The 26,137-nt window shown below is 43.9% G+C and overlaps 2 protein-coding genes across 3 annotated transcripts in view; one reads left to right on the top strand and one right to left on the bottom strand.

The window, feature by feature from the left end:
* The window catches only part of DOCK2 (dedicator of cytokinesis 2), a 431,071-nt gene that overhangs the window by 284,360 nt on the left and 120,574 nt on the right, over positions 1-26,137 (top strand). The gene's annotated exons all lie outside the window — the stretch shown is intronic.
* Positions 1-26,137, bottom strand: part of INSYN2B (inhibitory synaptic factor family member 2B) — a 106,910-nt gene that overhangs the window by 51,342 nt on the left and 29,431 nt on the right. The window contains exon 1 of one of the 2 annotated variants that reach the window (XM_037798800.1): positions 7,471-7,630. The exons of the other annotated variant lie outside the window; for it this stretch is intronic. The gene's annotated coding sequence lies outside the window, so the exon portion shown is untranslated. Of the gene's footprint in view, positions 1-7,470; positions 7,631-26,137 lie in introns of those variants that run through there. 2 annotated transcript variants of the gene reach the window in all.

The following is a 26,137-nucleotide window of genomic DNA, read 5'->3' as shown; positions in this document are numbered from 1 at the left end:
CTATTTGCAAGTCAAATTTTTCCAGAATCATTCCATGGAACACTAGGTACACAGATCAACATTTCTGTGTCCAAATCCATGTGGGAAAACTCTTTCTCCTTTATCCCTCTCTTGGGAATTTGCCCTATTCATTAATAGTTCTGAGAATCCCTGCAGTAAAGATGTCTGTTTAACTTTAACTCTCTGTTTTCTAAACTCATTTCACCAAAGAGACCTTATTTAGCCCCTGTGAAGGACTAATGTTCTTTAAAACCCCTTTTCTGATGGGATTGGGCCAGTTATACAAGAGAAGTAGGTTAAAATGATTGTTTTGGGTGAGGATTAGGGCCCACTGTTCAGAACAGGCTATAAACAGTTTTAGTGACAATCAACCTTTTCCCAGAGATCTTAACTGAGCTTTTAAGTTTCTCTATTGAATTGTGCACAGCTACAATATTTTGCCCCTTTGCTAAAAGGAGCATAATAATGCTGTGATAGTCCCTTGAGCACAGAAGAAGGATCTTTAAAAAAATAATGCCCCAGAGGGGCTGGATGTTAGAATTGCTTTTATCTGTGTCTGTCAGAATGCCATGCACATCCTGTTACTGGGCAAATATTATTTAAGAGCTTTGCCATAACCCAAATGACCTTCTTTTTATTCAGTTCATCTCATTTTCTCTTCAGCTTTAATGCCATTCCACTTTTGAGAAAGAACATTAACATAAATTGCAGCAATGTCAGTCTTCAGTTTTTCCATAACTGGTGTGCACATTTTGGAGAAGGTTTTCCAGAAAGAATCACAATAGAGTGTCTTACTGCTAAAGATATTTATTGCTTCCAAAGAGTGCATCTTCCCGTTTTATGGAGGAAGAGTGGGCCTCAAAGAAGATGATCCCTAATCTATGCAGGTAGAAGCATGGTGATATGCACTTCAAATACTGAGAAAAAACGTAAATAAATAAAAATAATGTAAATAATGTTAATAAACTGAAGCAGGTACCTGGAAGATCCAGAACGGGTTCACTTGATCAAGTTAGAGCTTTTTTAATCCTCTTGGTATTGTATCAGGACCAGGCCTGATTCATTAAATTTTCCCAATAGAGTAGGTTTTGGCCATTATTTTTATATATAATAACAATAGCAATGAGAAAAAAGCAACCCTTAATGACTGGGGATTTTGAGGTTTATAGCGTATTGCCTACATAACCTCATTTAATCTTCCAAGGCTGGTGATGTTATTTTATTTTGTAGATTTACAATATTCAGAGAGGTTAAGTGATTTGTGTATGGTCACACAGCTAAAACAGCACAGCTGGAGCCAGAACCTAACTTGTTGTATCTCCCTTAAATTGTGCTGTCTCATCCCACAGAGCTCCTCTGACAGAGCTGAAGTTAGATTGTACATGGCCTACTTCCTTTTGAGCATCTAATACATTCTTGTGGGGTGGGGGTATCATTTGGAAGGGAGCTTGAAATTTTTATGTTGATGCTGGATAACCCCTTTATCTCACAAACACGTATACAGTGTTTATCATCATTTATAGGTATGATTCTAAGCACTTTATAAATACCAAGTTGTGGATCTCTCTTATCACTATTACTCCAATGCAGATAGAATTTTACTCCATTTTTCCAGAGATGGAAACTAAGACGAGAGAGGATAAGTCACTCATCTAAGGACACATAGCTACCACCTGTTGGAACTAGGATCCCAGACCAAGGCTGTCTGGCGCCAAGGGGCTGTGCTCTTAACCACCATGCAAGGCTCCCTCACCTTTTACCCTCTGTTTATGCAAGTATTGGGACTGCATAGAAAAATTAGGTCAAGGGTGATTGATACTGAGAGATTTTTTTTTGTTCTAAACATGATTGTCTAGGTGGTAAGCTTATATAGACAATTTTACTTTTGTCTTCATGATTTCATGTATTTTCTAAATTTTCTATAAAATTTATGCATTACTTTCATGATAATCAAAGGGTATACACAGAAAGCACATTGTTCTCACATAGAGTTGCAGCCTTCATCATAGGGGCTGAAACTGGCATTTGGAAACACATTTGTGCAGGCACATGCTTGAGTGTACGCATGCACACACACTCATATATGAGGAATTTTGAGCCAGGAAAGTTGTCCCTAGTTATTCCTTTATTTTCTCTGTGACCTTGGGCATAGCCCTGTACCTCTTTGAGTCTCTGTTTTTGCATTGGATAAATGGAGAATAATAATACTTCACAGAGGGATAGGAAGACTAAATGAGTGAGTGAATGTTCACCTACTTTATAAATCTAAAAGCGCAATACAAATGCAAATGATTGTGTTTAAAGACATTTTATGACTTCTTTTTTAAAGTTTCCATTCTCAGTTATTTGCATAGATGTTATGCAATTTGTGTTTTGGACAGTTTGCCAGGAAGAATTTTATCCTGCAGCTCTTGGCCAGTCAGGATGTGAGCTAGGGTGAAGTTTTGTGGGATAAGCAATCTGCTGCTCCCTTTGAGAATTCTCTAAATTTGCAAGTAGAAACATCGCAGTTGGCAAAATGGAGCTGGAGTAATAACATTTATCATTCAGGTGGAGCCTTTGTGTTTGCAGAGGACTTGGTAATTGGCAATTAGCTGACCCTCCCACTTCTTGCCTCCTGTCCTTCCTCCCTGCTGTGCCCTTTGAATTCAGAGGCAAAAGTACCTGCATCCTCTCATCTCTTGCTCACTACTTTTGGTGCCCAGAAAGTCCCAGCAGGTCCCAGCCATCTGATGAGCCGGGATCCAGGGTGAGAGTTACACCAGCCACAACAAATTAGCTCTGGCCCTGAGGCCCTGGCTAGTATAAAATGAGGGCAGGCCCAGAAGAAATCAGGCTTTGGGCAGGAAACAGTTTTAATATAAACAGTAAGTCTCTGCCCCTCATCCTCTTTCCTGCACACCTTTTCTCCCCCAAAGTCCAATCTCTGCCTGGTCAGTTTCCTGGTATCCAGGATCCATTTTTGCTTCCTCCAGCCATGCTGTTGGCAAGTCAGATTTCACCATGTGCTCTCTGGAGCAGGGTGGGTTTCTCTAATTCATGTATTTCCAAGGAGAGTTAGGAAACAGACTCTTGATGATCTGGCTACTTCTTAGATAGCCGATTTAGACTCTCATTGTACACCCATTTCATCTTTTCAGCTCCATTCAATCACGTTGAAGTTCATTTGAAGGGTCCCAGGATTTTTATTAGCAAGCCCATCCTGCTTGAAAAATGGAGAGACTCATCTCTGCATTACAGCAGATTGAGATACTTCTCCAGAAGGAAGGCCAAAACTGAATAATTCACAAAAGCATCTGTTCTGACCATTTTTTCTTTTCCATCCATTTGGAGGATCCGCACATTCTCTTTGGCCTAGCATGCAGATTGTTGAAGGCCAAACTGCAGTGCCTCAATTTGGGATCTCTCTAGTGAATACGTACTCTGGGAGCCCCTTGTACTGAAAATGAACAGTTTTTGTCCAGGTGCAATTGCTCCCTTCCAGTCTTTCCGGGAATGTGTCAGTCTTATCAGGCAGCTCTCAGTCCTGTTTCAGATGGACTGTTTCTCCGAATATTAGACTTTTAGACTTCCCTATTTTTATTTTAGATTTGTTTGTGTGATGCTGCTTCTTCACTTCCCAACCCCCAATCAATTGGTTCTCTTTATGGAAGGCTAAAAGGTTTAATATTTAGTAAAGAGGGGAGAAACCCAATACCTGTCATAGGGTGGATCAGACCAGGTGAAGTGGCAAGGACCTGTTGGGAATGAAGAGCTGGGAGAAATTATGAATCTACCTCCCTTGAGCTTCTGGTTGAAGGAAATCTGCTTAGGAAGTGGTGCAAATAGAAAGGGTTCCTGTAGTTAATGCAAGCCGAGGACCTGATTCAGCCAGGCGGCCCTAGCTGAGACTCAGTTTCCACATCTGTAAAATGGAAATGCTAGAGGACTGGTGGATCTGGGTCAAGAGCACTGTCCTGGGCTGGGATCCCAGCTCTGCCACTGACTGGTTGTGTGACTCCCAGGGACTCACTTCACCCTGCTGTGCTTCAGCTTCTTTAACTGTAGAACAGGATGGCAGTAGTACCTGTTGGATAGGGGGTGTTGCTGGGAGCATTGAAAGCAATAATTCACATTAAATATTTTACAGGGTGCCAGACCAATATAGGAAGTCCTCTGAAAATATTATCTACTGTTGCTATCATCATCCTTCCTGGAATTTACTAAGTTCTGGTTCCATGAAAAAGAGATGATCTCTGCCAGCAGGCCCCGTTTTAGGTCTCCTGTTTCCCCAGAGGAAGAAGTTTGAAGTTCCTGAAGGTGCATTGGGAACATCATCTCTGAGCATAAGCATGTGAAGGGGGCTCTCCACACAGACCACCTTCCTAGGCACAGTGTCATCAGCTCAGGTCCCCATGCTTAGAGCATGGAGTTGACCTTGGAAAAGGGAATCTCTCTCTCTTAGGGTCAATTGGGATGCCTTGAGCAAACATGAATCTGTAAAGCCAGTGAGGCCAAAGGGATCCCAGACTAAGAGGCCCCACAGCTGTGGACCTCCACCCCAATTTGGGGACTACGGGGGGGCAACTTATCTCAGCTTCTCTCACCTGCAACCACATACCTTGTCCCAACACCTTGCTCCTTACTTGCTGTTAAAGAAACATTGCCATTTTGTATATAAAGGAATTTTTCTTATGATGCATGTCTGTAAAACAGACATCTTATCCTCCACCTTTTTTGAACTTCCACATAAGCCTTGGCATTACGGTTAACAAATGGGCCCCTTTTCCCTAAACGCATAACCATTGATATGGGAATGCTCTGCATCAATCTTCTGTGAGTTCCAGCAGCCACCTCCAAAGAGGACATTGTGAAAACGATGACTGCGGGAAGTGAATCTGGCAGCTGCATGAGGCTGAAAGGTGGGAAGCGGCAACCTGGCTCAAAGGCTGGTAAAGGCAGGATGTGATGAGTCTGGTGTGGACTAGGGTTTAATCATAGCAAATGGTGCCTGCTGCATCGTGTCGTATCCTGTATCACACATTATACCGTGGCTTAGAGCGAGAGGAAGAGAAGCAAACTAAGGCCTCAAAGGCTTGTGGCTCTGTGAATACAGGTGAAGGTGACTGGATGCATTCATTCAACAACTAGTTATTGCCCTTTTGTCACCTCTCAGGTGCTATGCTGGGGGTGCAAGGGTGAATGAGAATGACAAGATCTCTGTCTCTAGGTATTCTAAAAGAGACCAATAAACTGTGGTATAAAACAATCAGGGAACAGATAGGAAACAACCAAAGGTTGGGGCAGACATGCGGTGGCCTACTTTAAGTAGGGTGGCCAAGGGCAATCTCTTTGACATTCACTCTAAGATGCAAAAGATGAAAAGAGCTGGTCAAGTGAAGAGTGGGAGGAAGAGCAAAAGAATATGAGAACCCCAGGTAAGGAACCAGCAAATGCAAAGGCTCAGGATGGGAAGAGCTTGGCCCTTTCCTGGACTTGAAAGGTAGAGTCACAGAGGGTGAAGTGGTTTCAGATGAGTTTGGAGAGATAGGAGGGGGTCAGATTATCTACAGCCTTGTAGGCTTCAGTAAGGAGTTTGAATTGCAATCCAAGGCAGTGGTTCTCAAACATAGGCATGAATCAGAATCACCTAGGCTTATTAAGTACAGATTTCCAGGCCCCACTCTCAGAATTTCCAGTTCAGTATTTCTAGGTGGGGCCTGGGATCTTGTGTCTCTAACAAGTTCCCAGGTGGTGTTGATGTTGCCAGTCCCTGGACCACACTTTGTGAGCAATTTGCTCTAAAGCAATGAAAAGCTGGTCAGAAAGATGTTTAATAAAATTGGCAGGACTTGATAACCAAGTGTGGGATTAAAGAGGGAAAGGAATCAGATAATTTCAATGGTATAATCTTGTATGATCAGGAGGTAAAACGGGAAAATCCTTAGCCGGGGTCAGATGATGAGATAGTATGACCAGCAGGAGTCTTCCTTGGGTTTCAGTGGATGTGGGAACTCATAGATCCAAATGCCATACCAAAATGGGTGGTAGTTAAATTCATGAGAGGGCATAAATGTAAGGGAAGAAGCATACCAAGGAATGAATAGGATACTGTCAACTTGAGGTTTCTTTAGACCCTCCTAGTCAGTGCCTTCCCCCTGCAGACTTGGCTCCAGCCATCTCATTGCCAGCCCTGCCCAAGGCCAAAAGTATAGGCAGCCTCCTCAGCCCATCAGCAGAGGCAGGAAAGAGGGCTATAGTTAGTGTTGCTGCCATAGATCTTATACCTAGTGACCTCAGGCAGGCCAGCTTGTTTGTACCAGCTCCCCTCCACTCTCTCTACCATCTTGTAGGAGACTGCACTCTACTTCCTGAATCCTAATATCAGAAAAACTAATTCTCCTGACCAGTGTACTACTGCCTGACCAGGGAACCCCCTCTCCCCACCAGGTCTTAGTGTCCCCTGCCCCTCCTGCAAAACATCCTACCATTTTCACAGTTTGTAGCCACTTAATTTTCCAGCTTTGGTTCCACCAGAGCCCAGATTTCTCTCTCCCCCATCAGTCTGTGCTGCTGAGAGCAAATCCAAGTTATGATCATAACCTCATTGGACAGGACGACAAAACCGATGAATGATATGAAGAATGGTCTATCCAAAAGGGGCATCAACAAAACTGTGGAAGGGATGGTGTCATGGAAGCCAAAGGAGAGAAAAGGTTTTTGGTGGTTGTTTGGTTTTACTTTTAAGAGGCTGAGAGGCCCAGATAATTCCAAAATACTGAAAAGTGTAAGAAATTAGGGGAAACAATGGTTTGTCAACAAATCATGACAACCTCACTGAGAACAGTAACGAGAGAGTGGGCGGATAGAGGAAAAGAGCAAATCAAAGGCCAATATTGCGCATCTCATGTTATTAGGTTAAATACCACACAAGTGATTACTCAGTGATGAAAATTATTAATTGTGTACATGATGCTCACTCTATACCATGGGCCCCTTCGTCCCGCTTGAATAGTAGAATAATTAGCAGATAAATGCACTGTTATTATGCTGAGGCTTGCTTGGAGATAGGCTCAAAGGCTAAGCATATGGGATGAGGGATATACATGTGTCCCTTTTATCTTTGTACCCTAAGAAGGGCAGGTGGAATCTCATGGTCAGCCTGAGCCAATGCGCCTGCAGTTCTATGATGTCCGACCTTGAGAAGCAAACCAGTAGCCTAGGCCAGATCAGAGGCCTTTTTTAGGTAGTCAGGGGCTTAAAGTTAGTCTCAAGTTCAATTTGAAACACATTTAGAAGCCAGGACCCCCAAGGGCCAGTATTCTCTTCTCTCTCCCATTCATCCTTAGCCCTATAAACATGCCCCATTCCTGGCCACATCGACACTAAGGAGATCTTCCCACAGTGTTTAAGAAGAGGCACAAAGCCCATAGCTTTTTACATCTGCATATTCCACAGACTGGGTGGTGGGGAATTGTATGCAGAACTTACCTCTTCATGGAATGCTTCTGACAGTAAGAAGCCGCCCTATTGGAGTCTTTGAGGGGTTTGGACCAATGCTGTCCAATAGAACCTTCTGCGTCAACGGAAATCTTATTGTAGCCACTCGTTACATGTGTTTATTGAGCACTTCAAGTGGAAATGGGACTAATGTTTCTGAGGAGCAGAATTTTTAGTTTTACTTACATTTATTTAACATACATTTAAAAAGCCACATATTGCTAGAAATTGCAACATTCTGACTTTGGTCCCTTCCCTCACCCACTCACCACTGGGACTGCCTGTCTGGGCTCGAGGGGCCTCAGAGGGTTTTAGGGTGTCCTCAGGATAACATTTCATCTTAGAACATTTCCCTCCTTCTGTCAAACGAGAGCTTCATTTGCTCCAAATGAGTAAAAATCCTAAGTGGGTGAAGGATGAATGTATTAACAGGCTGTAGATAACAAGAAAGTCCTTTAAAAATGAATGTGGTGGCTGCTAAATGCTGCCAAATTAATTTGTGCAAAATAACGGAAGACAAGGATGAGCTACAGCTGACAGGGAGCAATTAAGTTTTGTGATTTTTGCCTTGAATTATTAATTTCGAGAATGGTTGTTTCTCTCTCTTAAATTTACATCCTTGCCTTTTCAGTGTCAGGTGGATAGTACTCTATGGGTGAGCCATACAAATAAATGTTGAGAGAGAGAGAAAGGGGAGGGGGGAGAGAATAAGAGAGAGAGAGAGAGAGGTCTGTCCCAAGATGAAAGCGTCCTCATCAAATTTCCCGGACTGCTCTCTTACACGAGGTATCCCTGCCCAGCCATGCCGTCTGTGCACACACATCTGTCCTAGAGAGAGCAGCATATAAACTAGGAAAAGTGAGTTAATGGGGTGGTGAGGGGTCATCTTCCTCCAGGTAAAAATAAAATGACTTTGGTTGGTTGGTCTATTTAGTTAACTCACATTGCTAATGACAACTTATTGTCAATAAGTCTTAGAAAGAATGCTTTAAATCATGGACTCCTTACACAGCCCAACACTAAGCACCCCTCTTACAAATTCATGTAGTCCCAAAGAGGGCCAGGAGAGAGTGAGGACAGCTCAGCCCAACGCAGCCCCAGTACTCACAAAAGCAATCCAAGCACACACCTTGCTTCCAACAGGGTCGGTAGGAAGTTCACAAACACCAGAGTTGCTCGAAGTGGCTTGTCTCAATATTGTCATCTCAGCAATAGAATAATTCTCACTTTGATTGCTCGAAGTCTCCGGCTCCTGTAGAGAAGCCTATCCAAATGTACCTAATCCTTGGCGTATAAAATTAGATTTGGTTATTTTACGAAACAGTGTGGTTTAGTGGAAAGTGCTTTGGAGTCAGACCAACTGGGGTGTTTCCTCCCAGCTCTGCCACTCATCGTCTGTTTGATCTTAGTGAAATGACAAAACGTTCCTGAACCTGCATCCTCGTCTGTTAAACTGGGTTAGTACTACTTTGTGGGATTGTGGTGAGGATTAGAAAAGAGGAATGCCAGGTTCCTAGTACAGTAGCTGACAGGTGGTAAAGAAGATAGCCCTGTGGTTCTAGTAGATTCAGTCATGAAATTCCCAACTGGCCCAAGGAACGTGTGAAACCTTCCTCAAGAGAACCTACCCTTCTGAATGGTCTCCCTGCTGCCTGTCCTTTCCTTTGGCACTCTTTCTTCCTTGTGGGTCAAGGAAAATATCATTCATTTATTCACTCATTCATTCATATATCCAACAAATACCTCTGAGAGCCTGCTGCATGCCAGTAACTGCTCTCAGTGCTGGTTGATACAGCAGTGAACAAAAGAGAGTCCTGATCACGTGATGCTTATGTTTTAGTGGGGAGACAGACATAGACACAGTGAACAAATGTAGACATAACATAATGTCAGGCGATGATGCGTGCTATGTGGAAAGATGAAAAGGGGCTAAGGGACATGAGGTAGAGGATGGAAATCCATTTAATTGAAGCGATTAATGCATGATCTTTAACACCATCTGCACATACCAGACACACGCACATGGGGTGAAGAGAGCAGAGCCTTTATTTCATGGAGTCAGAGATGAGTAAGGAGCACTGAATGAGGAGGACACAGGAATGAAGAGACAGAGGGGAAATCTAGAAGGTGGGAAAATGGTTGGAATGAGCCTGGCTGGAGAGGAGTTGAGGAAGAGGAGGTGTATGTAGGACAGTGGCTGCCCCGTGGGGAGATGTGCAGGGAAAGAGAGGGGTCAAGGGAAGGCCCAGTTGATGTAACACTCTCGTGGGCATCATCATGAACCCCTCAGGGAAGATGGATGTGACTTGATGATGCTCTTGGAGTTTGTTTTTGGAGTTTTTAGGCCTGGGGACCCATGAAACTGGCCCCTGGGTGAGGGCCAGCCTGGCCCGAGGAGGCCCAGTCATAGTCAGATTACAACTCAAAGTAAACGACAATATTTGGAATATATTTGTATTATAGTTTATTTATGTTTTATAATACTTACGTTATATTGTTTAAAATAGTACAAACATTATAAAAAACTGTAAAGTAAAAAGCTCAAGCCCCAAATTCCAGTCCATAAAAGTGACAGGTATTTAAAGTGAATGTGTACCCTTCTGATATTTTCCTATGAATATACAAACACACATGGATAGTATTTAAAAATAAATAGAGGTTTCCTTCTCTTTTTTAAGGAGAGATAGGATATCGTAATTTCCCAGGGACCAAAGCCCCCCCAAAAAACGACTGGAATAATTCAGTACCAATTATAGCAATTCTCATAGTAAAGCCTCCCGCTGCCCCTATCTTCAAGTCCTAACTGCACCTCAGCAGACTCCACATCTGCCTGCTATTCGCTACAAAGAACTAGTTTCTCCAGCAGATATTGACAGTCAAGATTATATCAGTGCAACACACACACACACACACACACACACACACACACGCACACACTGTCCTCCAGCCATTAAGTAAGAGAGAGGCCCTGATGCTCCAGGCTCTCTCACCTGAAACGAGGTGGGGAAAGGGGCATGAAAACTAAATAATTTAGCTTTTGCTGTGCTCTGTAAGGGAGAGGAGCTGAACTATGTGTTGCCATGGAAATCAGGTTCTGTTTACCAGCAGCCTTGTCTACTTGGATTGCGGCAGGTTGCCCCGTAGGCCAGTGATTCTCAACCCTGGCTGCACAGTGGAATCACCCAGGGCTATAAGAATACTGACACCTGGGCCTTACCCACAAAGATTATGATATAATTAGTCTGGAATGTGGCCGGGGTATCCCCAGGTAATTCAAATGTACAGCCAAACGTTGAGAGCCGGTGCTGTAGGACAAGGTTCCCTTTCTGGTAAATTACCTGAGCATCAAGAATCAGCATAAAGGAATTCAGTCCTTTGTTTTGTTTTAATATTGATATTGCATTCAACTGGGGGAGCAGTCTGCTCATATGTCCAGTTTGGAGAAGCAGTGACTCGTTAGTCCTTCTCTTCTCTGATTCAATACACTTCCTGGGGAGAAGAGGAAATATGTATGGAAGTCAAGGGACTTTGCTGTCGTCTCTTCTAGAAATATTGCCTGTGTGCCTCAGCCTGCAAGCAGTTTTGGAGTCAGCCACTCACTTCTTCAACGCCCAGTTGGTCACTAACCTTTGCATTTCCTTCTTGGAGTTCCTTCAACAGGCAGATTTACAAAGTAGTGGGTTGATGAGGGGGGCTGGAGCATGGACTTACTGTAGCCACAGAGGACAGGAAACACCGTGTGCCCAGAGAAGTGGCCGGCACCTCTGGAACATGCTGCGGCTGCCATCTTTAACGGTGCTGACTTAGGGACCTCATGCGCTTTTTTTGTTTCATTTTCTCTCGCTTGCGTAACCACGCTCTATGGCTAATGTCAAGTTTATCCATCCAGGGCAGATAGTGTCATGCTCTGTTTTTTGCCAATTCTGCACATTGATTAATGCTCACATTTCTAACACCTGTCACATCTATGGAGATGTCACTGAGATTGAGAACTGGCCGTGCAGGGGCTGGTCCCCATCGTGGGGCAGCAGTAAACCAAGAACTGGCACAGGGCCTTCATCACTTGCTTTATGTGTCATTTAGTAGAAATGGAATAGAACTGTGAATTCTTTGGGACAAATACCGATTTAGCACCCAGAGGAGCCCCCTCCATCATCTTTCCCAGGAAGACTTCCCCGATCTCCTGGGCTGATTTAGATTTTCCAAGCAGGTACTACCATAGTCATCCCCGAAACAGATCATAGCTAATACCGATCACTGCTCTCCCCACTAAGCACAGGCTCCCTCAGGGCAGGTATCCTCAGGGCCTTGTCTCATACTAAGGGAATGCATGCGGGCACACTCAGAAAGGAAGGCTTGGAAGCAGCTGCATGTTTCAGGACAAAAGCACCCACGCTGGATTCAGACAAAAAAGTGTGGATCTGATCTGGCTCTTTTGCTTCCTGGCTGTCTCAGCTTGGCCAAGATGCTTCCCCTTGCTAAGCCCTGTCTCCCTCAATTCTAGAAAGGGGCTAGTGATAGGATCCTACCTATTTGGGTACTAATGAGTATTAAATGTGATCATGTATCCGAAATGTTGCTCACAAGGTCAGTACTTGATAAATGTTAGCTATCGTCTCGTTATTTTTATTAGTTTCATTCTTAGCTGTATGACAAGTTAATTTTAACAGCATCTGCAAACAGGCAAATAAAGTATGATATGTTGCCAAAACACCTTTAACTATCTAGCTTTGATTTCACTGATTTAAGAAAGGAAGGAAGGAAGGAAAAATCCCAAAACAACTGAAAAAGTGAAAGTGCTATGCAGGAGGAAGCTGATACACTCATAGCCAGAATATGAACTTGGGCTGCTAACATACTGACTGTGGCTGTCCGAGATGGAGAGTTCAATCTCAGTCAGGTCTGATTGTTAATAGAGCACTGGAGAGGGAGTCCATTGGGCCGGCACTAAGCGGCAGCTGAGACAGCTTGACCCTCTTGTTGAGGGTCTCCAGCTCACTGTACAGTCTGAGTTGATTTGTATGCTGCTTGCAAGAGTCAAGATCTGTGAATCACAGGCAAGTTCCTCTACTCTGTACCTTATCAGATCAAAATTTAAAATCAACAAAGGAGAAGGTCTCAACTCACATGCCAATGTAGGGAAACAGTGTCGGGCATGTTTCTCTGATCATGCTGAGTGAGATTGCAGAAAGCAGGACTGCTCTGCCTTTCTCGTCTTCTTTTGTGCAAAGTCCCCAAGGTCTGAAATGCGGAACAGGCAAATAAATGGAGAAGTTTCGATTGAGAACCAATTTCTAAATCTACCACCACCTTTGGACGGCAGCCTCTGGAATCTCAGGTCAGGATTTGGGAAACTGTGTTAAGATGCAAACACTAATCTATGCTAGCTGAGAAGCCAGTGCTTTATCATGTCCTACCTACTTTGCGGTGAAATGAAGGTCTTCATAGCGAGGCAGTGATGAACACTGCGGATGCAGGGAGGTCATCTTTCATCGCCATGTTATTTTGCTTAGAGTGCCAACCGCTACATTATGTCTTAAAACTTGTCAAATTGTGCACAGTCCACTGGCTTCATAGAAAAATGGGTCCTCTAAAAATATCAAAAAATCAGACATTTCTGGTAGAACGAGACATTATAACTCCAAAGTCCTGCAGATAAATAATAATTAGGAATGACATTTACTCAGTTGAGTATGCAGAAAGCAATGTCCTCGATCAGCTACCTCCTTAAATGGTTAGTTTCACAGCTCTAAACACTACTAATAAAAGGCCAGGCAGACAGCCTTTGGGATGTTAGCAGGAATTTTTTTCTTGCAAAAATACACACACAAAAAAAAGAACTTTAGAGAAATATTTTCCTGTTTCCTAAGTATTTTTGCAAATAATAAAATAGATCCCCAGTTGTCTGAAAGGATTATAAAGCTACCTGACTGCCCTTCAAGAGATAGAGAACAAAATAAACAAAATTTCCATATTGACTGTACACACAGAATAAATCCAAAGAAGCAAAGCATTTTTTAAGAGACCCAATAATGAAAATACTGCCTTCCATCATTTCACAGAAAAGAAAATGCCCAGGCTTCCACAACAGAGCTGGGACTGGAGTGAGGAGAATGAGGTGCCCAGGTTGCAACATCTTAAGGAAACTGTCATTCTCAGAGGAATGCAAACTTAGAGTGCCTTGCCCTCCTCACCCTCCTCCCAGCCCTACTCCAAAAACTGTGAACTTGCTGAGCAATTTTAGGAAAGGAAACTGAGGTCCCAAGAGGTTAAGTGACTTATCTAAGATCTCACCCCTCGCCAATAGCAGATCCAGTGCCAAGGGAAACACATGTGGTTGCAAGAGAATCAAAATAAATAATAACATTTATTATATAGGGTGTGCTTTCAGTGTTGAGGCAGGGAGAATCAGTGGGCCTTCATCATGGTGATGATCAGACTTCTTTCTTTATGAATTAGCAAAGATCTGGATGTCATTGCAGAAACCATTCTGGCTACCAGTCCATTACAGAAGCGAACATTCCCCAGCATGCACAAACCTCCAAGGAAGGGCCCGCCTCCAGCCCATCTAGATTTGTTGCACTAACACTGCATTGTCCCCATGAATAATCTGTGATCAGAGGATAATAATTAAGATGTGGCAATGCCCACTTAGTAAATTAGCTACATTGGCAAAACTCAATTTAAATAGCAATTTTGTCTCCAGTGATAGAATCATTACAGCACCCTTCACTTAATGAGCCAGACACTTAATAATTCAAACATACTTAGAAAAATCAAACAAAGCTTCTCCATCACAGATTAGGTCTCCAGCCACCATGCCCACAGTTGCTTTGCAAACAGGGCAAGTTGGACATTCTAGGAGGAGAGGCTTGGGATTTAGTGGCTGGGTAGAGACTGTTCCGCTTAGGGGCAAAAGGGTGACCAGATGACTTCTCTGGTACATTTTCTAGCCCACATTCCATGATCTAAATCACAGTCCTGACAGCTCTCCCTGATATCTTCAGCTGTAAAGCATCTTTCAAGCCATTGCTTATTGTAGTGATTTAGAGGGGCTGGCAAACTATGGGCCAACTGCCTATTTTTGTGAATAAAGTTTTATTGGAACACAGCCATACCCATTTGCTTACATATTGTCCATGGCGGCTTTCAAACTGCAGTGGAAGAGTTGAGTAGTTGCAATAGAGGACTTATGGCCTTCAGTGCCTATGTATTTATTATCCAGCGCCTTAAGAAAAAGTTTGTCAAGACTTAGATTTGCATCTGCATCCTGGATGTATCATTCGCTGGATGTGTGACCTTGGAGAGATACTTCCTACCTCCCTGAGTTATGGTTTCTTTAACCATGAAATGAGACAACAACAAAGTTTATCTCCTGACCCAGTGAGATTTAGGCAAGATAATGCATGCTTGTCTGTGGTTGGCCATGACAAATATTCAAGAAATGGCTAATGGCGATAATAACAACAATGATGATATGAACATGTATTGAGCACTTACTATTTGCTGGACCCTGTTCTAAGCTCTTTTAGATAAATTAACTCCTTCAATGCCTACAACAACCCTGAGGTAGATATTGTAATTTTTTTTTTTGAATTTTGCAGATGAAGAAAGAACATTATTATTGTATGCTTTCTTCTAAATTCTCTCATATTTACCTCTTTATGGAACACTTTTTGCCCTGTATTAGCTCTACTACTGGATGGTAAGCTGCTCAAGGGCACCTGTGAAGCTGGGGCCCAGCAGGCATCAGTCCTGGATGTCGGCCATCCTTCTGCCAGTCACTAGCCACACTGAAATAAAATATTTCTTCTCTCCCATTGGTGGTGGGTCTCTGTCTGCATTCTGCCAGCCTGATGTTGGTCTTCCTCTTTCAGACCAACTTCTCCTGCCCTTTACAGTGTAATGGGAAGTTGCCGTCACCCTGGACATCACCTCCAGATGTGGTGATGCAAATTGCAGAAACTCTGGCAGACCAAAATTCTGACAGTCCCGAAGATTTGAAACAGCCAGATACCCATTTATTCAACCAACATTTATTGTGTATTTATAATGCATGAGCCATGGATGCTATACCCACAGGACAACCTGCCCCCTGCCCTCCCAAAGTTTACAGTCTATTGAAGATATATTTACAGAGCTATCCAGGCACAGCTGCCACCCTAAACAAATCCCTTCCTTTTTCTGTCTTTCTTTTTTCATAAGAATAAAGGTGTTCTTCCTGCGATCTCCCCTTCCAAATACTCATCTTCAAATAAAATTAATAAGATGCTTATTAAAGTTCTTGCAAGGAACTCAGCTCTCTATTAGGGTCCCTGAAGGATACAAAAAAGGAAAAAGTCATATATATTTACTTCCTCCTGTATGTCTGACACTGAATAAGGTACCTTGCTTATCTTAGTTCATTTATCCCTTACCACATATTGATGAGGTAGGGAATTTCTAACTTACAGATGGGAATATGGAAGCTCTGAGAGATTCAGTGACTTGATCAAGGTTAGCTAGCTAACAAGTGGCAGTCAGAATTTTGTTATCCCCCAAACCCATACCACCTCCCCCACCAGGCATTCCCTAACTGTGTTCTCCAGAGCCTTAGAGACGGCCAAGGGCAGGGAGGAGTGTGACAGGCAGGTCCTAGGCTCCCCTTTCCCCACACTGGAGCATCAGCCTGTTCTATTGTTTTCTATATGAGCATTCCACTGATTTTTTGAAAGGGATCTGTTGCTTAGAAAAAGACAGAAAAGGGATTTTAAAAAGAGGGCTGCTTTATCGAGTGCCTACTCTGTGCCTAGCTCTAGTACAGTGGTTCTCATCTGGGGGTGATTTTGCCCAACGAGGAACATTTGGCAGATGTCTGGAGCCAGTTTTGATTGTCATAATTTTGGGAGATGAGTGCTGCTCTCATCTAGTGGGTGCTGGTGAACATCTGCCAGTACACAGGACAGCCCCCTGCCCCCAGCGAAGAATTATTCAACCCTGAATGTCAGTGGGGCTGAGGTTGAGAAGCCCTGATCTAGGCTAAATCTTGGGGATTCAAAGGTGAGAAAAACAGAGAACCTGTCCTCATGGAGTCTGGTTCAGGTATCAATCAAGTCACCCACAATTGAGTCTTTAATTACAAACTGAAGAGGGGCTCTAAAGGGAAAGGATGTGGTGCAAGCAGAGCAGATGACAAGGGGGCCTTGTCTGGGAGGCCTGGGATGGCCGAGTCCAAAGGCTGAAGAAGGGCAGGGAGAGTGGAGTGTCCCAGACACAGGTGAATGCAGGTGCCAAGGCCCTGGGGAGCGGGGGCAAATGGCCACCTAAGACCCACTAGCTGGGATGGAAGGTGCAAGGGCACATTCAATGCGTGATGAGGCAAAGGAAGGACCTGATCAGGCAGAACCCTAGGCCATCCTAAGAGCTATGGGAACCAATGAAGAATCTTCAGCATTGGATGACACGTTTCCGTTGGGGTTGGAAAAGATCACTCTGACTGCTGTGTGAGGAACAGACTGGAGGGAGCAAGATGGCCCCAGAAAACCAGCAGACATTGGTTGCAATGAGCTTCTTCACAATGGAAGGATAGACTGGGGACAGAATAGAGCCCCACATCTCTGGGGCTGTGTTCTTCAGTTCGTGCTTAAAAGCAGGGTCACTATGCAACAGGAATTCTGTCACCCATAAATTCCAAGCCCTGTCCTTTCCCCCAGCTTAAAAATATGTTCCTATCTACCTTACCATTTGGGCTCCACACCCGCTCTAGAGTTACAAAATGGCAGTTCCATGGCTCCCATTAGCTTTAACAGAGGCAACTTGACATGTGAAGGATGTGGGCCTATCTCTGATTTCTTTTTCCTTGTTGACCTCTTCTGAGGTGTCAAGAAGCAGATTCTCTCATTAAGGCATTGACACCTGAGAAAGTCTGCAGTGTATCTTCTTATGGCAATGTGTGTATATGGGGGGTAGAGGATAGTGGTGAATGGAGTTGAAAAATCAACTGTCAAAGTAAGAAAAATATTATTTTCCTTGGTCTGCTCTCTCTCTCCCCGGTGACTTCTGGCTACTCCGAATCATGAAAAGTCTCCATGCCTCTCCCATAGTCTAATTAACTTAGAGGGAGTCTGGGCAGGAGGGGAAAATCTAAAATCACCGGGGAAAATGTGTCTGTGGATCTGACACAATTCTTGTTTGATTAGCCACAGTTCACGCACTTGTCCGTGAACCACACAGAGGCTCAAGTGGAATGTCTTGAGGTGTTGGTAAATCATCATAGATCTGAATTCATTTGCAAGAATCTATTTACATGTTTTGCAGAAAACTGTAATTTTCCCTCCCAAGTTCCGTAGCTGGTGAGGAGGAGGAATTCTTCCCCCAAAATGGCACTGGCTCCCCTGGCTGCAACTTTTACATGCTCAGGAAATGAGGTGGGCAGGGTCTGGCCTTGGCCCTGTGAGGGATACAGAGGAACAGCGGACATGTCCCTGCCCTCCTAGGGAGCCCACGTGAACACAGGAACCCGGCTGCCCACCAGCCCACTAGAAGGTTAACTGTCAGGAACACTGTCTTCGATGCTCCAGAGCCCTCTGTGTAACTCTTCCCTCCATCAATGACCACCATGTGCTCTCTCCCAGCACAGGTTTACTTATCTAAAATATGAGGAGAATGGTAATGCCTTCACAATATTGTTCGAGTTAAATGAGAGTCTGTAAGATATCAGCAAATAGTATGCATGCAACAAATATTATTCATATTGTTATTAATAGCAAAGGAAAAAAGGGGTTGGGAAACAGATTAAAAACAGAAATCTGGCCTGGTGGGTTGGATGAGCCCACATCTTTGGAACACTCCCTGCAGCTTCTTTATTCCACGGAAAGGAGGGTGATGCTGTTTTCCCCACACCCGGACCACAAATGGCCCTGCTTTGTGATGTACCCATGTGAGGTTGAGTTTCAGCCTGGGAGAATGCTTTCTGAATGTAAATTGGTTGACTTGATTTCAAAATAGACACTGGTTCATGCCCTTTGGGGGAAAAAAACATGATTTCTGGACCTGATTCCCCTTGCGCGTTCTCAGTCTGGGCTAATGAACCAGGGGCAGTTTTGTGTAGGATTGGCCCACACGAGGATGGGGCAACACAGAGGTCCCAGACCTGTAACCCACAGACCAGATTCAACACATGGACGAGATTTATTGGTCTGAACGCTTTTGAAAAATGTGAATTCGTTGCTAGCATTTAAAAACCAGGAATTTTCACATAAAAAGATTTATGGCTTCTCTTGAAATGTAGGATCCACACTTCGTTGGATCAGCAGTCACCCTGCATTGATGAGAAGCGGCTGTCCCCACAAGAGGGGGCGTGACCTCCAGTTGCCCTCAACTCCTCACCTGCCCGTTACATCCAGTTACTTGCCTGTCCTCACCCAGCAGTAGAGTTTCAGACTCTATGGCCATGGTTCTCAAAGTGTGGTCCCTGGACCAGCAGAATCGGCATCCCTGGGGAGCATGTTAGAGATGCACATTCTCGGGCCTCACCCTAGACTTCCTGAATCCAAATCTCTGAGAACTGGACCCACACATCTGTTTTAGCAAACCTTCCAGGGTACTCTGATGCTCATTATGTTTGAGAGCCGTTGCTCTGACACTTAACTCATTGTGAAAAGTTAGAAAAGTCTCTTCTATTTGGGGGGCAGGGTTTATTTACTTTCTCTGTAACGTGAGAGGGAAGACCTAATTGTATTCCAAGGGGCCTTCTGGCCTCAGCACAGTGTGATTTTATAGTTCTTTGGGTCTATGGACTAATCATTAGCATTTATAAAGAATTCACCATATGCCAAGACTGAGTGAAGCACTTACCTGGATAATGTCATTTATTTAACCCTTAATGTAACCCTTTTGAGGACCCATTTTAACAGAGGAGGAAATAAGGCACAAGGAGGCGAGAGGGCCCCAAAGATCCTGCCCTGGTAGAGAGCCCTTGTTGGGGGTAATCTGAAGAACAGATGAGCCCTCAACTCCCAGATTGATATTCTGCCTCCTATGACCAGCCAACTTCAAGAGGTGTCTGAGATGTAATGACAGCAGTGTCGCCAGCACCTCAGAACAAAGCTGACTGCCACCTCAAGGCAGGCAGAGGCATGTTCTGCCAAGTAAGGAGGATTATCAAAAATAGACTGTGGGCAAGATGGTAGCATAGAGAGGAGTGGAAGCTAAGTAGTCCCCCTGGAACAACTACAAAAAACCAGAAACAACGAGTAAATAATCCAGAATAACTGCGGGGGGACAAACGAGACCATCCACTCATCATACACCAACATGAATTGGGAGGAATGCCCGAGAACACAGCATAAAATCTGTAAGTAAAACCTGCGGATCCAAGTCGTGAGAACCCCTCCCCCATAGCCCAAGCTGCAAAGCCTCATGGTGCCAGACAGAAGCTCTCTCCCAGCAAGCGAATACAGCTCAGCTGAGCTCCAACTGGGGTTTTAAGTAGCGAGTGTGAACTGCTCACTACAGGTACGCATCCCCAAAAAACAGACAGAGGCTTTGGGTGACGACTGACCTTGGAGAGCTGGAGGGTCGCCTTGGACTGGACTATCTGTCTCTTTTTCGGCTCAGTGGAGAAAGCCCCAGTCATTTTCAGTTTCCAGGGCTGTGACTTCGGGAAGGGCGGAGACAGCACAAGCAGAGAACGAGACCATTGAAATGCTAATGACCTCCACCTGGTGGGTCTGTCTTCTCTAGGAGGAAAGGGGTGGGGCCCTTTCCATTCAGAACCAGACCCCAGAGCCTGGGGGAACACGGCCTTACCTCCTCACACCGGTCAAGAATTATAGGCTAACAGGCATCACCTGCTGGACAGAAAAGCACAGTGACCTGAGGCATCAAAGGGTGGAGCAATTTTCTAAGACACACCCGCAGGGAAACCAGATACTGAATACTTCTTCCCTCTGGGACCTGAGCCTGTTCTGGTCTGGGAAAACCTGATTTGGATAACCAAGGAAACCATGCCTAGACAATAGAAAATTACAACCTACACTAAGAAAAACAAAGTTATGGCCCAGTCAAAGGAACAAACGTACACTTCAACTGAGATACAGGAATTTAAACTAATGCTAAATCAAATCAAAAAGTTTAGAGAAGATATTGCAAAAGAGATAGAGTCTGTAAAGGAAACACTGGGCATATATATGGCAGAAATCAAAAGTTCAAAAAAACATCTAGTAGAATCTATGGAAATGAAAGGCACAACACAAGAGATGAAAGACACAGTGGAAACATACAACAGCAGATCTCAAGAGGCAGAAGAAAACACTCAGGAACTGGAGAACAAAATACCTGAAAGCCTACACGCAAAGGAGCAGATGGAGAAAAGAAGGAAAAAATATGAGCAACGTCTCCGGGAACTCAAGGATGAAAGAAAGTACAATAATGTACGTATCATTGGTGTCCCAGAAGGAGAAGAGAAGGGAAAGGGGGCAGAAGCAATAATAGAGGAAATAATTACTGAAAATTTCCCATCTCTTATGAAAGACATAAAATTACAGATCCAAGAAGCGCAGCGTACTCCAAACTGAAGAGATATGAATAGGCCTACGCCAAGACACTTAATAATCAGATTATCAAATGTCAAAGACAAAGAGAGAATCCTGAAAGCAGCAAGAGAAAAGCGATCCATTACATACAAAGGAAGCTTAATAAGACTATGTGCGGATCTCTCAGCAGAAACCATGGAGGCAAGAAGGAAGTGGTGTGATATATTTAAGATACTGAAAGAGAAAAACCACCAACCAAGAATCCTATATCCAGCAAAGCTGTCCTTCAAATATGAGGGAGAGCTCAAAATATTTTCTGACAAACAGACAATGAGAGACTTTGTGAACAAGACACCTGCCCTACAGGAAATACTAAAGGGAGCACTACAGGGTGATAGAAGACAGGAGTGCGTGGTTTGGAACACAATTTTGGGAGATGGTAGCACAGCAATGTAAGTACACTGAACAAAGATAACTATGAATATGGATGAGAGAGGAAGGTGGGGAGCATGTGAGACACCACAAGAAAGGAGGAAAGATAAAGACTGGGACTGTGTAACTTGGTGAAATCTAGAGTATTCAACAATTGTGATAAAATGTACAAATATGTTCTTTTATGAGGGAGAACAAGCAAATGTCAACCTTGCAAGGTGTTAAAAATGGGGAGGCATTGGGGGAGGGATGCAATCAGCATAAACTAGAGACTGTAACTAATAGAATCATTGTATCATGCTTCCTTTAATGTAACAAAGGTGATATACCAAGGTAAATGCAGATAAGAGGGGGGGATAGGGGAGACATGTTAGACACTTGACATTGGTGGTATTGTCTGATTCTTTATTCTACTTTGATTTAAGGTTATTTTTCCTTTTGCTGCTTCCTAGCTGTCATTTTTTTTTTCCTCTTTCTTTTGCCTCTCTACCTTCTTTGACTCTCCCTCCTGCCTTGTGGGAGAAATGTAGATGCCCTTATATAGATAGTGGTGAAGGTGGTGAACACATAAATGTATGACCATGCAGAGAGCCATCGATTATTTACTTGGGATGGAATGTATGGTGAGTGAACAAAACCATATTAAAAAAAAAATGGGTTGATGACAAAACCTCGAGGGCAATATACTGAGTGAAATAAGCCATACACATAAGGACAATTATGGCAGGGTCTCACTGATAGGAATTAATTATAATATGTAAACTCATAGACATGAAATATAAGGTACCAAGATATAGGACGAGGTTTAAGAATGGGGAGTGGTTGCTTAGCATGAGCAGAATGTTCAACTAGGATGAACTTAAATGTTTGGAAATGAACAGGGGTGTTGGTAGCAAGATGTGAGAATAACAGTGCCGAATGGTGTGTGAATGAGGTGGAAAGGGGAAGCTCAGAGTCATATATGTCACCAGAAGGAAAGTTGGAGGTCAAAAGATGGGAATGTATAAAACTGAATCCTATGGTGGGCAATGTCCATGATCAACTGTACAAAACTAGAAATCGCTTCCATGAACCAGAACAAATGTATGACAATACAATTAGAAGCTAATAATAGAGGGGCATATAGGGAAGAACTATATACCTATTACAAACTATATACTACAGTTAGTAGTATTTCAACATTTTTTCATAAACAGTAACAAATGTACTATAGCAATACTAGGAGTCAACAATTGAGGGGGGTTGGTTAGGGATAGGGGAGGATTAGAGTTTCCTTTTCTTTTTTTCTTTTTTCATCTTTCACTTTATTTCTTGTCTGGAGCAATGAAAAGTTTCTAAAAATTGAACAAAAATTAAGTGTGATGGATGCACAGCTGTATGAGGGTACCCAGGGGCAAGTGATTGTACACTTTGGATCTTTGGATAATTGTATGGTATCTGAACAATCTCAATAAAAATGGAAAAAAAAAAATAGATTCTGGCAGAAGTGGCCTTGCCCTGCCCCAGTTATGAGGAGGAGACAATGACACGTCAAAGTAATGTTGGAGAGAATGAGGAGGTTGGGAGAAGGAGAGGAAATGAGCCATGTGTAGGGCATACCAACTAGGCTCTGGAACCACCCAGTCCTTGTTGGAATCCCGCTCCATCCCTTACCCAGCTCCATCCTATGGCCTTGGGAGAGATTTGACCACCCTGGCCCTCAGTATCCTCATCTGTGCAAGGGGAACAATGATACCAACTTCATAATGGTTGAGAGAATTAAATGAGCCAGCAGGTTCATAAAAACCATCTGGGGTGCAGTGAACACCCCCAATTAAGTGGTGGCTATCGTCACCAAGCAACTCAAAAAGCACTTTATGACATTGGCTGTGTTGACGGCCATAAGAAGAAACCTCCCTCCTTGATTCCACATGGGTTACAATCTCCCACATGACCTCTTATCTCATGCTGTCCCCATCTGCCAAGTGTTCTCAATATTATTCCTTTCAAACTTCTCAGTCAGATTGAGCCACTTTTCCTCTTTGGGGTTAGTCCTCCCTGAGAATGGCTGACAAATGACTCTAGGAGGATTTAGATCCTAGTTACAACCTCAGTTATCTTCTTGACGTGACGAGAACAAAAGAATATTCACTGTCCTGGAGACCCTCAATTTCTAGATTAGAGAACACAGTGTGGTTCAGAAAGAATCTTTTGGTATGGATGGAAGTGTGTGGATTTAAGATCAGACATTCTTGGCTCTGCCACTTACAGCTCTATGGCCTTGGGAAAGTCATTTAACCTCTCTGGGGCTATGTTATCATCCATAAAATGAGTTTCTAATACCCAACTAATGATATAACGGGTGCATAATGAGTGGTTGTTCCCTTCCCTTCTCCAATTAGAACATACACATCATTTTATGCAAAAATATCAGGTGGACAGAGTAGACCAGATTTGAACTCTTTGAGTCTTAGAGTGAAAAATCAAAAGGAACAAATGCTCCTGAAATGATAATAAAACTAAATACCAATAAAGTGGTGTTACTCTGTGCCCAGCACGGAGCTAAGCATTTTACTTGTACTGTCTCTTGCAATCCAAGAATTCCTTTGGAATCGTGAAGGTATTATTATCCCCATTTTACGAGTGAGATAACCAAGGCTCAGAGACTTAAAGTAGCCTGCCCAAGGTCCACAGCTAATAATTGACTGGACTGTGGCTCGGCAGGTTGTAGCAGCCTCCTTACATTGTATGCTAAGAAGGAGCAGAGGTGTCTCTGGGCATGCTCCTGCCACGTAAAATTCACTCATTCTTCCAGTCTGTAGGATACTTCCCCTAGGATCTCTCAGCCCCCATGCTTTTTCTCCAGCACCCAGCGCCTCTGTTTTTTGCTCATTATTTTCATTTGCCCATGGCCTCCATCCTTTGTGCAGCTTGCTTTTTCCCTGGCTTTGGGCCCCAAGACTTGTCCTTATTTGCATAAGAGTCACCCAGAATACTAATGTGGTTCTTTTCCAGCAAGGTGAACACTCCCCATACCGCCTCCTCCAGGAAGCTATGTGGGCGTAGCTGGGCAGGTTCAGCCCTGGTGTCCTGCTGGATGCCATCCCCTGCTCCCTCATCCCCAGCATCCAATCACAAACCATCAGCTGAGTGATGCCCCTCAGACCTGAGGCTATATTTGCCCAAGAGACCCTGGTTCATTCCAAGGGGCAGATTGCCACAGCAGTAAATATAAGGAAGGAGTGTTCTAATAGTCTTTCTGCTCTTAGAAGGAGGGGACCCAAGCTTCTGGTCATTGAGGAGAAACTGGGACCTCTAGACCCATAGAATCCATCAGAAGGCAGCAATTGGGAGAATAGTGTTCTGGCCCCACAACGAGCCCCACCTCGTGTGTCAGGAGGCAGGAATCTGAAGGAGGTGATGGGGTAGCTCCTTCAGCTTGGTGATTGAGGGTGGTTAGTCACAGGCAGTCCCAGAGGGTTCTCCCAGGAGCTATCTTTCAACTTTATCAAGTGTATCATTAGCTGTTTTTTGATATTGGGAGGAAGTAGCAGGAGAGTTTTAGAAACTGGCCTTTATCCCAGCAGAACCCTGCAACGAACTAGGCGCTCCAGCTCACCTCGTCCTCGGGAGGTGTGTTCACGCACCCATTCATTCATTCCACAAGGCTACAGAGGGCCCACTATGCATCAGACATCCTTCCAAAGTCTAGAATAAGACAGGTTGGTTCCTGCACACCTAGATTTACATCCTAATGGAGTGGGGAAACAAAATAAATGGACAAACCAACCAGGAAAAATAATTTCATACAGCAGTGGGCATTCTGAAAATCACACACTAACATTCTGACATGGAGAATGACTTGGGGTTGAGGGAGGCTAATGGAGTTTGGATGAACAGTGAGGACCTCAACGTGGAATGGGGACTTTAGGCTTGAATATCAAGATAGAGCCAGATACAGTGTGTTCCAAGCAGAATTGACCAATGTGGGCAAAGGCTCTGAGTTACCAAGGAGATTTGCATCACTGGAGGGTCAGAACGGAGGCCAGAGAGTTTGCAGAGGAACATTGAGTACATCATGCCTGAGGGGGTTTACAATGTTCCTGGCACCATTCTAAATGCCATTTAACTCTCACACAACTCTCTGAGTCCCCATGTAGAGATGCAGAACCTGAAGTTCAAAGAGAAGACCCCACCATGCAAGGTCACACATCTGGTAAGGGATAGAGCCGTGATTTGAACCCATGCAGTCTGATTGCTTGGCCCACTCTTTTAGCCAGCACCTTATACAGTCACTGTGAACTCACTGGGATGTTCAAGAAGTGAGCTACGCAGAGAGCAGAGGAGCTGAATCTTGGACCAGGACAGAGCATTTTTCCAAGGTGGATGAGGAGGGAACTGGCATTCGTTGACAGTGCCCAGGCCGTGTGCCAGGCACTGGGCCATGTGCTTTCTTATCCATTATACTCACCAGAACCCTCTGAGGCCAATTTTATGAGCCCCTTTTTGCGGATGAGGAAAGCAGAGGCTCAGAAAGGTGAAATGCCCTGCTGGGTCTTTCTGACCCTTAACTCTAAATTACTTCCCCGCTTTTAAAATTTATTTCTACCATTATTTCTTACTCTCTCCCTCTAAAAATGAGGGTGCAAATTACCCAATGTAATAGAACCTCAACAATAAGTACATTTGGTTTCAGGGGGGCAGGGAAGGGCTGGCTGTCAGCTTAGGTGTAT

Source organism: Choloepus didactylus, chromosome 11 (assembly GCF_015220235.1).
Source record: "Choloepus didactylus isolate mChoDid1 chromosome 11, mChoDid1.pri, whole genome shotgun sequence".
Classification (NCBI taxonomy): domain Eukaryota; kingdom Metazoa; phylum Chordata; class Mammalia; order Pilosa; family Megalonychidae; genus Choloepus; species Choloepus didactylus.
Note: the sequence above shows the minus strand (reverse complement) of the source record. Positions and strands in the feature narration are given on the sequence as shown.